We start from the raw sequence: 10,007 nt of genomic DNA, 5'->3' as shown, positions 1-10,007 counted from the left end.
CTCTGCTACCTGCGTGTGCTAATCCATTCTTTCATCCATATTATTTTTCTTTATAATTGCTATCTTTATAATAACAAACAACAGCTGTCATGTAGTGTGAACGCCAGAACGACTTCAAGACTTAATAGAAACGTAAAAAAATTTTTGATTTTAGGATCCCTATCAGTACCACTTTGTAGTGTATATTTATAGTTATCTTTGCCTTTATTCAACAGTCTGTAGGAAAGAAAGACAGGGTTCTGCCTTTGCAAGTGTCAACTGACAGTGTACCCATCCCAAAGACATGAACATACTATTGACACCAGAGTTGAATTCCTGTTTTGTTTTTGTAACAAAAACATTCAGAATGAAGCATAAAAATACTAGAGGAGCCATAAAGAGATGCCTCACTCATGTGTGGGTTTACTGGAGACATTTTAAAGTGGATGGAGATATGTTGAAAAGCTGCTTGACATGCAGCTTTTTATGTCTGGGCGTTTTTTTCTTTTGCAAAAGGGTATGTGAACAAAAGTACATATTCCTACAAAAAGAAGTAGATCTCCTGTTTGAGATTACAGGAACAGGAGGTGTGATGGAGCAGGAAGCAAGGTTCCTGTGTGAGTGTGTGTGTGTGTGTGTGTGTGTGTGTGTGGATATAAGAAGGAAAGAGCAACAGCAGGGGTTAAGATTATGTCAGCACACTGCCATTTTTTTACTATCCACTTTTCAGATGTGGATAAATGCTGGTTTAGTACGGACAGAATGCTCAAATGCAGGGAAAAGATTTCAGATGTAGCTAGCTTAGCATGGACGTAAGTGAGCTGGAGTGTGTGTGGTGCTCTAGTAAACACCTCTCCCCTTGCCTTGAACCTCAGATCTGTGTGATATGGTGATTAGAAGACCTCTTCGCAAAACATCACAAACCTATCCACCTGCACTCCACATGTTCCTCCACCCAGAACCTCTTCCTCAACCCTGCTCCTCCACTCTGCCCAGACTTCACAACTTGTTTGTGCAGAGCGGAAAAATAATGAATTCACTTGTAAGTAGGGATCTCTACTACATACCTTGGTAAGTATGGTATGTATGCTATGGTATTGACCGAAACAGCCCAGTATCAAGTAGTATCAAAACGTCTCCAGTCAAAGCAGTACTTCAATTGAAGTACTTTTTCGTATCCATTATCACAACAAGTTTGGCTTTCTGTTGGTTTCATGTTCTGGTATCATTTAACGCTTCACTGTAAATTTTTATTTGACATTCACATCATTTGCAGTTGATCGATTGTTGACGGAGCCTCTGGCTGCAGCTGCTTCAGGTGTAGTTGCTTTGATCGGTTGGACGTGCAGCCTCTCTTTTCCTCTGTTTGTAAGTCTTTAGTGTAGTTAAGTTACTTGTTTAAACAGACTCCTTACACGTTTTATTCTTGTGACTGTCGTTTTTGGAGGAGGTTTGCAACTCACCAATAAAGTTAACAAAATAATTTTCCGTTGTTTACTTTCAACACACGTATCAAAAAATTATCTTAAATTTGTTTCCCACAACTTTTTTGGTCACTAAGCTATTTCACTCCTCCTCTCTCATTCAAATATAAAAAATTCGCAAGCTTTCCCCATATACAGTAATACTCCCTGTGAGGATGAACTAATTAGGATGAGGAGCAATCTGATACAATTTCGGGAATACTTTTATCTAACAGTTATTTGAAACAAGAAAAAAATAAAATAGATAACATTGCTTGTCCATTACAACAATACAAATAAAAATAGGCTACCAGTCAACTACTGTGGCTTCAACATTTGGCATTTTATGCAAGGGATCCCAACCCTACCTGTATGGCTGCTGAGATGAACTGTATATCATGGCTGAAACAGTTTCATACCAAATGATCTTGACTTCTGTATTCAGTCTTTAGCCCTGAGATGAAGAAAATAAGAAATACTTAATGATGTCCTTTTTTGCCATGGAGATTTTTTTTTACTGAGAATGATTTTAAAAAATATGACCATGTGGTGAAATAATTACACTTGTATATACAGAAATAATGGTTTGTTTAGATGGTATATTGTTGTGCCTCAAAAGTTTACCATTGTTCAAAATTACTATGAAAGGTATTTTAAACTATGTTTAACTACTCATGCCTCATGCACAATTGACTCCTGACTCTCACTAGTAAAATGAACCACAGTTTAAACTTAAATTCAGTTTGCAATAAAGCTGACCACAACAAGCATGATTCCTTTCTAAGGGGGAAAATATTTACTAAGTATTACTACTTTTACATTTAAGTGATCATTCCCATCTATTATGTTAAAGAAGAAAATAAGTTATACACTGTTCTAAGTAGTGGACATCTGTTTTCCAGTATTAATATCAATTTCAATCAATACCGGGGCGCCCTTGAAAAATAGATTTTTATTTCAATGTTTTTTCCCCCTGGTTAAATAAAGGTTAAATAAAAATAAAAATATAGCAGTTATTATTGTCAATCTTGCATGAGAAACATATGGTCTATAACCGAAGAATGAATTAAATGAAAAGTACATTGAGTACAACCTTGCGCTTGCATTGCTGTAGGTCAGTTGTCTGTTGTGACGGTCTTTCACAAAGTTAATCTTACTACGCCAAAGGTTACAATATGTGGAGGCTACAGCCTGTGGCTACTTTGAATGAGAATGAGAGAGAGACAGAAGAGAGAATGAGAAGACAGATGTATTAACACCAGGAAGGAATGTACTTGCTGTCGTGATTTTCAAATTCAATACATGAACAGAGGTTCCGCTGTGTTTGTTCAGTCACTGCAGCCTTCAAGCATAGTGTTTTAACTGAACCAGTAACATAAGGTTATTGCTGTTAAGAGACCCAAATCAATGCAACAATGAAACTATGTTGTTTAATAGGAGTTATTATAAGTTATTACAGACACATTTTTGGCTTTTAATATTAATACAATGCAGTGTCAGAACTAGGTTCATAGAGAGATTATAAAGCAGGTTGAATAAAACTGTGCTGTGTGTGTAGCATGGAGCGGGCTACAACTGCATTTCATTGTTCAATCCTGTATTGTTAAATAACAATAAATATGAACCTTGAATTGTATTAGACAACAACACTGAAGTTGCGGATATGGTTTGTGGATTAAAGAAACACAACATCCTACATTTTGGGAAATGTGTTTATTTGCTGTCTTAAGGCCAATTTATACTTCTGTGTCGAGTCTAAGTTAGGCTACATGCCGCTGTGAGCACTTATACTTGTCTGCTTCACACTGCAGGTACGCCGCCAAAATGGGGTTGGGGAGATGCGTGTCAGGCTTCAGTGTACCTACGGCTTAGATTCGATGCAGAAGTTTAAATTAGCCTTAAGCAGGAGTTCAATGAGAAGAGCAATATTAATGTCTTCTCTGTAAATTCAGTGGTTAGCTTTAGGATTAGCCTAGCTTAGCACAACAAATGCAAAGTGAAGGTGTGTCAAAGGGTTTTTCCAACATCTAAACTGTCATGTTACATGTCACAGTATTTATATTAACTGACTAGATGGATATAGTTAACGAGATAAAACTGAAGAAAAGCACAGAGTTAAAAATGATCGACGAATAAGCTCAGGACCAATGGAAAGTCTGTACATCTCTGTAATTGCTTTCTGTGACATCATGCGCATACCCTCTATACACGCCTGTGCAATTAGTATTTACTTAAACCCTCCTAAGCGAGAGCACTGTCACATGAACTAAAATAGACCAGACTCTATTCAGCTCCTCTCACCCTTGACAGATCAGCCACCACCTTTATCTGCCTATCTCCCTGTCTAATTCATTCTTATTGTCAACTCAAAAGCCGACCTCTTAACCCCACAGTGACCCTCGCCACCCCCACCAGTGCAGGGCAAACAGAATGAACCACAGGAAAAACATCACCTCACAGCTTGCAGGAAGCCCCTGACCTTTAATCCCACCAGCTTCCTTTAGAGTTGTTGTTGTTGTTTTTTTCACACTGGAAGGTGACACTTTTCCACACCATTTGACCTGGTCCTCTTATCAGCACTCCTGTGTTATTTCTCTGCAAACACAAAACCTGTCACAGCAGTGCAGCCATTGCATCTCAACTATTTCACAAGTACCTAAGCATCATGCCTGTTTCATCAGGGTGTAACTTGTCATAGTCTTACATAAACCACAGTCAAATAGACCCTTAATTGGAGTGGTTATATTGCAAATTGGCTGAATGTGTATGTGCAAGTTTATAGTGGACCAGTGGTGCAACACAGCAAGATAGTTTAGATTTGCATGAGTAAGCGAGTACTGGTGAGGTTGACTACAAAACAAGGGTTTGCAGTAAAAATCTCTGTGTGGCCATTCTTCATGATGCAACCCTTACCCTCAGCTCTTCCGGAGTTAGACAAAGTACTTTTGCCTACCTATCTCCTACACATAATCATCCATTGTAGCAAAGAGATGTGCAGGACTGCCATGGGGCGATTATTATCAATCCATCAGTTTGTCATCATTTAAACTGTTGATTATTTTTAATTGATGAATTGTTTGATCAATAACCATCACACCCGGCTTACTGCCTTATCAGAAAACTTCCATCTGGTCATAGGTTCTGCTCCATGACCACCAGACCCCAGTTTTTCCCAAAGGCTATCCGTCTCTTAAACAACCCACCTTAGCTCCTACTTTATCCTGCCATCATTATCACACATTGTCCCCAGTGCCCCCTCCCTCCATGCACATACACATAGTGTATGGGATGGTGCTACAATTTGCCGCTCTGCAAGCTTGGCGACCTGCTGTGATCGGGGTAAATCAGCAGTTGATCGGCGGTCGCTAGTCGTTATGTGTGAACTACTCAACGCATCAAAACGGCTCCCCAACACATTTCTGACACATTGCCAGATATCTAGCATGCCAAATATCTGGAAAAGCCACATCCAGTCAATGAAAGCAGGCAGCTGGCAGAGCAGGCAGCTACTTTTCACCATAAAACACTTTTTATTCACCTCTCTGTAGCTCAGACAATCCCTGCTACCTGCATGTGCTAATCCATTCTTTCACCCATATTCTTTGTCTTTATAATTGGTATCTTTATAATAACAAACAACAGCTGTTACAGGTGTAGCTTTGCGTCATTTCACATTTCACATTTCACCTGTGTTTTCTTGACAAAACGTGGTTTGGAGACTAGCGTCAGGTGACTCAGCCTCTGTCAGTAGTGTGATCCCCCAGTCACCGATCAGTCACGTAGTGTGAGTGCCAACGACTTGAAGACTCCCGTCACAAGACGGCAAGTTGTGTAGTGTGAACGGCACGGTCATCGGCCGATGCTGAAAATCATATAGTTTGCATGAGCCTTAAAGAGATTCTGAATCTGAATAAAAAGTCAGAAACTAGTGGGAAGTGCATATCTTTTTATTTTTGTCAGAGCCCAAGTTGGCATATTCAAATTGTTTTTTTGTCCTAAACCCAAAGATATTAAATTTCCAATGACATAAAACAGATGAAGGCAGCAAATTCTCACATTCAAGATCCTAACCAGCCAATTTTTGCTTGAAAAATTACTTGGTGAACTGTTATCAAACTGATTGGCTATTTTCTTTTCCTTGACTAATTCACAAACTCAAAAATAGTGTAGTGTGTGTTTTGTATTTTTTGACAAATATGTTTTCTTGGGGAAAAAATATCAAGAGATCAGACACAGAAAAAGCAGTTGGCTGTGCTAAAGGCTTTATTTTCTAAAAGGATTTACTTTGTACTGTAATTAGCAGCCATTTCATATTATTGCTCACATAAGGCCTATGGCAGTGGTATCCTTGAACACAGTGTAATGTGCAAATTCTGCACATTTGTTCTGCAAATACATGTAACTTTTAAGTGGGTAAAATGAAAGGACATTGCAAGTTGATGTGTATTTCTATATCTATTTCTATTGTGCTTGTGTCTACATAATGGCATTGACTTTGTTGTCAGTGATGTGATTAGCGCATATCCATTCTAGTCTGTTGTGATGAATGCTAGCTGAACAAATATTCTGACAAATTTGTTGCATGTGTAAGCAGGGAGGTGTGCTTTCACCATCTCCTTTATAGACAGATTATTGCTCTTTAACACACACTGGATAACCTCTGACCTTACAGGTTATCAGATGCGCTTTCAGAGGGTCCTCTACAGACCAATAGATGAAATGTGTTGTTTCGCTTTTTATATTCTGTTCAAGACTAGAAGTGTAGACTACACAACCAGTCTGTGTCTTTTTTCTCTGACAGTCTCTGTTGCTGATTTGTCATACTCAAATGTCTTAACGGACACTGACGAGGGTTGACTAGTGCCAATGGTGGCAGACAGAAAACAAAAACTATAGACAAGGGTCAAAGATTCCCAACGGCGGTCCTTGGTTAGCAGCTGCCTTGAATTGTCAGGTCAGTAATGGCTAACATTTTGTTATCTTTTAAATTACAAATACCCCTATCCTCTTTGATAACCTCCTTCAATCTAAGTCAGTTTCTCTCTCATTGTGATTTAACTTTTCTCTCACAGTTGTAAATGCAAAAACAGCAGCAGAAATAAAAGGAACCTCGCCAGGGAGCAGGGAAGGGAAGATGGAAGGAATGGAAAAACAGGGATTACTGCCCCGCATTGTCCTGCTGCTAATCCCTCCTCAACTTCACACAAAAACATTTGACACCTTTCAGTGGCTCAGCCCAACAGTTCCAGTTCCTCCCACACACTCAGGGTTACACAATCTCACACAACATGGAAGCACACATTCACACGCTCACATATTCAAAGTGTTTCCTTGCTCTGTCCACTCTGCTTGTCAGACAGCATGAAATCTGCCCTTCATTGGAGGTTAGAGCTCTCGTCTGTTACACCCCCGCTTCTCCTTCCTCCTTGCTTTCATCCTTTGTCTGTGGCTCCGCCCTCCTTTGGGGCCCCATAAGGCCTTTGTGCAGATCGATGGCCTGTGGCTAGCCTGGAAGTAGGGTTATAAAGAGTGCACCATACTCACTGATGCAGGATTTTCTTGGATTTTATGAAGGGGAATATTCAAATCTTCTGTTAGAGTGTAGCTTCCTGTGTGGCTAACCAACCAATAACTCTCAAATCATTGCTGGTTCAAAAACCTCAGTCATAGATGATCAACTATTCAGATCTATCACTTAAATTAAATTTAAAATATTATAATGGAAAAGATTACCATGCCATGTAAAATTGTACATTGAACATTTTAATTAAGTTAAAGTACAGACATATTAGCAAATTATATAAGACCAGGATAAGACTGGAATCACCCTATATTTTTATCAATGTGTATGTGTGATTCTGATATATCTTATTCACCACTTTTAATTTATTAACATATAGCCAACAATTTAAAGTAGTTTAATATGCAGTTGCACTTTCACATTTCAACCTTCTTTGGATAGTTTAATATAAAACATTGTAAAAGTGATCATATATTTAACATATCAATCTAAAAAGTATGGCCTACAATAGGCCTACTGTCTTACTTTACAGCATGCTGTGTTTTATGGCATTTATATATATAATTCCTTTGTAGGTTAAATGTTGATGTCTTTAAATATGACTGTGTACTTTTGTAGTTTCACAATGAAAAGATTTTAAGTTAATGAGATATTGTGTAACATTATTTTTGGATTTCTGAATGTTTCATAGCATGAAATCAGACATATTATGTCATTTTCAGAAGAAAATGCAAGACAAAATGCCAAGAAAGACTATTTCACATATATAATACTAACTTTAAAGACAATTAAGATGTTTTTGTTGGCTTAGATTAATGTAAATTGTTTTGACAAAGCTTCTGCCCATTCCTTGCACACTAAAGCTATCTTGCTTTTCTCACGTCTTCCTTCTTGGGTGGGGTGACTTCGCAGGTGAGGTGCGAACTCTGTGACCTTTTGACTCACACTCATTCCCCTCCTTCTCATTTGGAAAGAATTTATTTTCAGTTCCTTAATTCCTTTTCATTGCCCCCTTTTCCAGCGCTCCCGCCCTGTCGATGCCCCCTCCTGGGGCAGTTAAAGTGCAGCTGTCGCTCTCAGCTCTATTATCCGGCCCGAGGGGCTGAGCAGGGCAGGGGCAACGGTGGAGAGGAGTGGAAAAAAAGAGAGGAAATTATGGAATGATATTTTAGCATTTCTGGGAAGCTGTGGGTGTAGTCATGGATAACTTAAACAGGTGTTAGCCCAGTTTCTTTTTTGCCCTGCTCTCCTCCACTTCCTTAAAAAAAATTATATGCCAGAAAGGAGTCACTACACGTTTAGAACCAGACATTGTGCTTACAGGCTTGGGCAGCATATGAGTTATTTTGTGGAGCTTGAATATTATTCCTTACCTGCAGTGACATAAATAAAAGTTTTTTTTTATATAAAAAGTTTAGCAATATTTACTACGTTTTTATTGTAGATCCTCCACAAATGAGTAAAAAAGGTGTCTATTTAGTATCTAATATGTAGTTAGATATGAGTAAAGCTGGGTATTGGTGCCATGAAGAGGTGAAAATATATAGTTTTATTCACACTTTTAAAATCAATCGAACACTAATTTCATTTGACATTACTTGTTTGTTGACCACTTAAAGCACAGGTATTGATAAAAATGGATGACTTATCACTAAAATTGTAGAGCTGTTTAAAATATTGCTGACATGATAAACATTTAACAGCATTTGAAATACTTAATATAAATAAATAATTTAGATTTACTTTTTGTCAATTTGTCAGTGCATTATCAATTTGGGGATAGCAGGTACAGTGATGTGTTGCTGCAGTTTCTGTCATATTTTGAGCAATATAGAAAAGTTTAAGTTTAAAAGCCACTTCTCTGAACTTCCCTGATGGTCTGGAGGCTCTGGATCACAACCTACTTCAGTGATGCTGCACCAGTAGATCTAATTAAAAAGTCAACATTGAACCGAAACAAAACAACACACATTTTTCAGCAATCCTTAATTTGAAACTCATTGCCTTTCTCTCCACAACTCCGTAGTTTACACGTAAGATTGATCCCTCAATGTCTAGCATCTACCTCCAATGAAATGACATCACACTGTGGAAGTAATGATACATTTTGTATTGTAATTTTGATGTGTAATTCGGATGTAAATATTTTCCACATCCCTGCACAAACTGCAATTTAAATAACAGCCATACTGTACATATTCTTTATTACTATAAACTATACTACTATACTATTGCTATATTTTCTATATCTTGTCAATTTTATATTTATGATTCTTCACCTGCACTACTATCTTGTTTTATCTTTTTCACTATAGTAGTGAAATAGTAGTGAGTAGTACTATTTTATCTCTTTCACTATTTTCTACCAACTATGCTTGTTGTTATGCACCAAAGCAAATTCCTTTTATGTAAACCCAATTGGCAATAAAGCTGATTCTGCTTCTGCTTCTGTGTTATAGCACTACTCAAAGCTCAGAAACCGAAGGAGTGGTTTTAGATGTGCTTTTCTGGCAAAAGAAAATTGTCACCATTGGGATCTGTTGGTAAGGTTGATCAAAAGCTGTTCTGTCTTTGATGAAAGAAACTACAAACCTTTCAGAGCCATCTGTTCTTATTTGATACTAAATAGATCAAATGTGGGTGGAGAATCACTTTAAATACTGCATGACTTCACACAACAGTCGACATAACAGTTCTTTATTTCCTCTGTTACAAAACAAAGATGGTGACAGCAGGCTAACATGCCACTCCACTAACCAGCTATTTAACTTTGACCAGGAGCAAACCACCATGTTAACGGATCTGTGTTCGCCCGCCAGTCTGTCGGCCCACCCGCCATCCTATCCATCTCACTCCTCTGGATCAGTATGGCCGAGTTGTGAGTTGAATGAGGGGTCAAGGCAATTTAACACTCCTCCTGCATTTTAAAACAGGAAAGGAAGGGTCAGGGCCAGGCAGGTGGCATTCAATTTTGCAAGGGCCGTCTGCATTCCTGTGTGTGTGTGTGTGTGTGGGGGGGGGGGGGGGGGTTTGAAGGGGGGGGG

This window comes from Micropterus dolomieu, linkage group LG22, assembly GCF_021292245.1.
Source record: "Micropterus dolomieu isolate WLL.071019.BEF.003 ecotype Adirondacks linkage group LG22, ASM2129224v1, whole genome shotgun sequence".
Classification (NCBI taxonomy): Eukaryota; Metazoa; Chordata; class Actinopteri; order Centrarchiformes; family Centrarchidae; genus Micropterus; species Micropterus dolomieu.
Note: the sequence above shows the minus strand (reverse complement) of the source record.